The sequence below is a fragment of the Octopus bimaculoides genome, chromosome 11 (assembly GCF_001194135.2).
Source record: "Octopus bimaculoides isolate UCB-OBI-ISO-001 chromosome 11, ASM119413v2, whole genome shotgun sequence".
NCBI lineage: Eukaryota > Metazoa > Mollusca > Cephalopoda > Octopoda > Octopodidae > Octopus > Octopus bimaculoides.
Window position 1 is genome coordinate 17007587 of NC_068991.1, and position 5022 is coordinate 17012608.

General features: G+C 39.7%; 1 protein-coding gene across 1 annotated transcript in view; it reads left to right on the forward strand.

Moving 5' to 3' along the window:
- Positions 1-5022, forward strand: part of LOC106875618 (uncharacterized) — a 24673-nt gene that overhangs the window by 1163 nt on the left and 18488 nt on the right. The window lies entirely within an intron of this gene.

Genomic DNA, 5022 nt, shown 5'->3' on the forward strand with positions numbered 1-5022 from the left:
TATATATATATATATATATATATATATGTATATATATCGAGAGAGAGAGAGAGAGAGAGTGGGGACTTCTTGCAGTTTCTGTCTATCAGTTGAACTCACAATGTTTTGATCGGCCCAAGGCTATAGTAGAAAAAACTTGCCCAAGGTGCCACGCAGTGGAAACGAATCTGGAACCATGAGGTTGAGAAGCAAACTTTTTATGCAACCATGTATTTATATATATGTGTGTATCCTTGCATACAGTAGCAACATCAACAATATCTTTATTATTAAGATGCATAATAGTGTCAAGACGTATGCATGTGTGTGTGTGCAAATATGTATATATATATATATATGAGGGTGTGTGGCTTTAGACAAACACATACTCAAATATACGTACGTACACACATTCATACGAGCATGCTTGCATACATAGACAAACAGACAGACTGACACGCAAGTAGATAGATAGATAGATAGACAGACAGACAGACGGACGGACGGTCAGACGGACAGTGACACAGTTCGATTTTATATCCCTTCCAGTTCAATGTTCTGCTGAGGTCAATGGTTGCTCTTTAAATTTGTGTTGGTTGATTTGGATCAATAAACTCACTTCATCCACCATAAAATTCTTTATATCTAGGATCAAATTATACATATTAGATAGTCATATATTCCTCTCCTGTGCCATTTCGTCCTACGCCGTCGCTCAAAATGCTAGAAACAGTAACCAAATAGTCGTCCCTTGCCCAAATCACGCCTCACTGTCTTAATATATATAAAGATAGATAGAATAATGTAGGCTTAAATAGAGGTCCTGCCCAGAATTAATTTGGTAATAGAGCTGCCCAAACAGAGGTGACCTTGGGTTAACAACAGCAATATTGGGTCAGTGAGGGAGCCTCTGCTTCGACGGGATCATTCAATCTACTAAAAATAGCACCCAAGTACCCCTCAGATCATGTTCTACTGTCTTGATGAAGGAATGAGGCATTGGATCGCGTAGTTCTAGACACACAATATTGAAGAGTAGTGCGGGATGGTCTCGGCTGGAACTTCTTTTTTTATGAGCTTGTTTGATCACAAGCTGACCTTGCGCTAAACAATAATCATAGCAACGAAAGTATTATTGATGTGTAACATAATCATGATGCCATAAATTTTAAGAGCTGTATGTGTATGTGCGTGTGTGATCGATTGAATATCGACTCCAGTACATGACTGGTACTTAATACATTGATCCATGAAGGATAAAAAGTTAAGGGCGACCTCGGTGGGGTTTGAACCTAAAACCTCGTTATGCATTTCGTTCATCGTTCTACCGATTCTGCCAACCCATCACCAGAGGGTACCTCTACATGGTCACTCGACTTGCGACGAATAGCAGCTAAATGTTGTTTTTTTTTAAATCACAATTCCCCACCATCCACCATCCACCGTCTTAGAAAAGGGACACGTGGGATAATATGGTCCCAGGTTCATTCCCTGCGCACAAGGGAAGAGTGAAGACGAGCGGTCACACATGTAATGTCTTTGATCATCGAACCGTTCGACCAGGGGTATCTTGGGGCTCTATAACCATTATCAATAACAACAACGAATTCTTATAATATCAGCGGTGCGTCGAAAAAATGCATTGCTTTAGCTAGAGACCTACTCCTCAGTTCTAAAGTTTCAAATTCTACCCAGCCCTCGACACTATGAGGTCGATAAGAATATATACTAGGAACGATACAAATATGTAGTCTTAGATTTCGATCCCAGATACAAGTTAATGTCTGTTCACTGTTATTTGCAACCGTTAGAACTTTGAGAAAAAGCATGGAAGCCCACATATTGTTATTGATGAATTGGTTCATAATGCTCTGCGTTCAAATCTCACCGGGGCCAGTTTTACCTTTCATCACACCAAAGTCAATAAGATATTGTCAAATACAGAGGTCGATGTAATCGAATAGCACCATCCCCTTAAAAATTGTTAGCATTGATTCTAGATTAGGAATTAATATTGATTTCAAATTTTGGCACAAATCCACAAGTTCGAGGAAGGATGTAATTCGATTACATCAACCCCAGTGTTTCACTGGTACTTAATTTATCGACTCCGAAAAGATGAAAGGCAAAGTCGACCTCGGCGGAATTTGAACTCAGAACGCAAAGACGGACGAAATGCCGCTAAGCATTTCGCCTGGAGTACTAATGATTTTGCCAGTTCAGAAATTAATGTTCTAACTAATGTTAGAAATTAATGTTACTGAATGAGCTACTTACGTTCTGGGTTTAAATGCAGTTGAGACTAGCTTTGCCATTCGTCCCTCAAGGATCAGTAAAAACATAACAAAAGTAAAATACCAGTCTAATACATATAATGGTGAAGCCACAGTGGCGCCTATATTTTTAACTCGGTTGGTGCCAAGGCACATCAAAGATTAAATTTATAGAAGTTCTCAACAATCCTATATTAACTTTCAGAATCTACCCATTTTTCTTCAAATTATATTTCTCATGTAGTTGAGAAAGCCATTATGCTTCTGCAAATATTTCTAGAATTTCTTGGGAAGATTTTAGTATAACACCTAACCCTAAATTAACTATCCCACCTCACACACAGCTTTTTAACCTTGTGCCTACAGAAGAAATTCTTGTTTGTGGATATGCAGAATCATTAGAGCGGTGGTTGAAATGCCATGTGATTGCAGCCCTTTATGTTTTCGGTTCAAATCCCACCGACGTCAACTTTACCTTTTCTTCTTCTGAGATCGATAAAATAAAGTACCAATTAAGTATTGTGATCGATACAATTGACTGCACCTTCCCCATAGAAATTCTAGCCTTGTGCGTTGCGTGTATAAGAAATTATAAGAAATGTAGTATAGAATGGCGTATAACAGAATAAGAATCGGTGGAGTACCGATTGACAATACAAGAATAATGAGTGATGTGCTTTTCAAACATAGGGAAAAGATGGAATGGCCACGATTGGAATGCCTTTTAACATACGTCTGCTTGATCAGGACTGACCTGGAGCTAAACCAACAATTATTCTCAGTAGCATACTGTATTGTTATTGTTGTTGTTACTATTATTTAGCCTCCAGATTGACCTTGAAGAAGCAGAACCATAGTCGAAGACGTTCCAGTCGTGATCAACCTGTCTATTAGTGGAGGGGCGTGGTTTAATGGTTGGGGTGTTGGACTCATGATCGTATGGTTGCAGTTTCGATTTCTGGACAGCTCGACGCGTTATGTTCTTGAGTAAAACACTTCATTTCATGTTGCTTTCTGGTCCACTCAGCTGGCAAAAATGAGTGACCCTGCGAAGGTACGACTTGAGAAGGTAACTTTTTTAACCTGTCTATTTTCCTCGAACTCAATAGCACATAGAACCACATTATCGAATGTGTCTTTCCTTTCTATTGATAGTAGGATGCTATTTAAGGGAGATTTGACTGTTATTTCTGACAGGTATTCATACTGTTGTTCTCGTTTTTATTTTTATTGTGGTGGAGGCGCAATGGCCCAGTGGTTAGGGCAGCGGACTCGTGGTCATAGGATCGCGGTTTCGATTCACAGACCGGGCGTTGTGAGTGTTTATTGAGCGAAAACACCTAAAGCTCCACGAGGCTCCGGCAGGGGACGGTGGCGAACCCTGCTGTACTCTTTCACCACAACTTTCTCTCACTCTTACTTCCTGTTTCTGTTGTGCCTGTAATTCAAAGGGCCTGCCTTGTCACACTGTGTCACGCTGAATATCCCCGAGAACTACGTTAAGGGTAGACGTGTCTGTGGAGTGCTCAGCCACTTGCACGTTAATTTCACGAGCAGGCTGTTCCGTTGATCGGATCAACTGGAACCCTCGACGTCGTAAGCGACGGAGTGCCAACAACAACATATTTTCATTGTGGTCGTTGTTCTTGCTGTTGTTTAGCCATAGGCCAGCACTAAATATGAAGTCATATTGTCAAAGACATTCCAACCGTGCCTATTCAAACTTATTGCATCTAGGGTAAGGATTTCTTTATCTAATGTGCCCGTCATTTAAAAGAAGGCCGAGTGTGATTCAGAGGAAATTTTAACTGCTATTTTTAGAAGATTAATTGACTACCTTGAAGTTTAACTGGAAAAAGCTTCTTTTATTACTGTGGTCGAGTCAGAGGTCCAGTTTCGATCCCTAAGCCAGCGAGTCAACTCTGAGATCCGGTTTCAATGTCTGGTTGTATCTGCTTCACTTAATTATCGTCACAAACTTTAATCTTCCACCCCATCCTACCCCGAGCACAACACGATCTATAAAGCTAGTAGCGATGTTCACCCATTCATGGATATCTCTGACACCATTTTATGTAAGCAAGTGTGTTGCCGTTGACCAAATCATTGATAGAACCGAAACTGGTAACCGGAAGGTCCACAGTTCGAATCTGTGTCTTGGTCTGCAATGTTAAGTACTATCACCTAGACGTTCAGTTCTCTATCTATCTATCTATATATATATATATATTTATAAACAGAATTAAGGGATCAGCAACAGGTTGCTTCACCACATACCGAAGTTCAGAAATAGCAGCTAAAAATGCTGAAACTCCAACAGATAGCAGTTACCCGCAACTCACATAGGCAAAACAAGAAGAAAAATAACGAACTAAACTAGCCATAGTTAATCATATAGATGTTTCTGGTTTAGAAGGAAAAACTCTTCATTACCTCATCGGTATGATATTCCTGTTGTAAATTCGACGATACTGTCAAATGTGCATGCATGATCTAGCGCCATCATGGCAATCGACACATTTTTAAAGTATCTCCAAATCCACATAGGCGAGCCAGCCTATCATCTTCCCTCAAGAATTACCATGTGCGTCGCAGGCGGTACCGCAGAAAATCTGTGATTTACTATCCGGGAGTGAATAATTATTACAATTAAAAAGGGTAAAGGATTATCAATTTATTAATTCATTAATAAATTAATAATTAATCATTTTTACCAAGCCCTTCGGTGAAGCAACCTGTTGCTGATCCCTTAATTTTGTTTATAAATGTA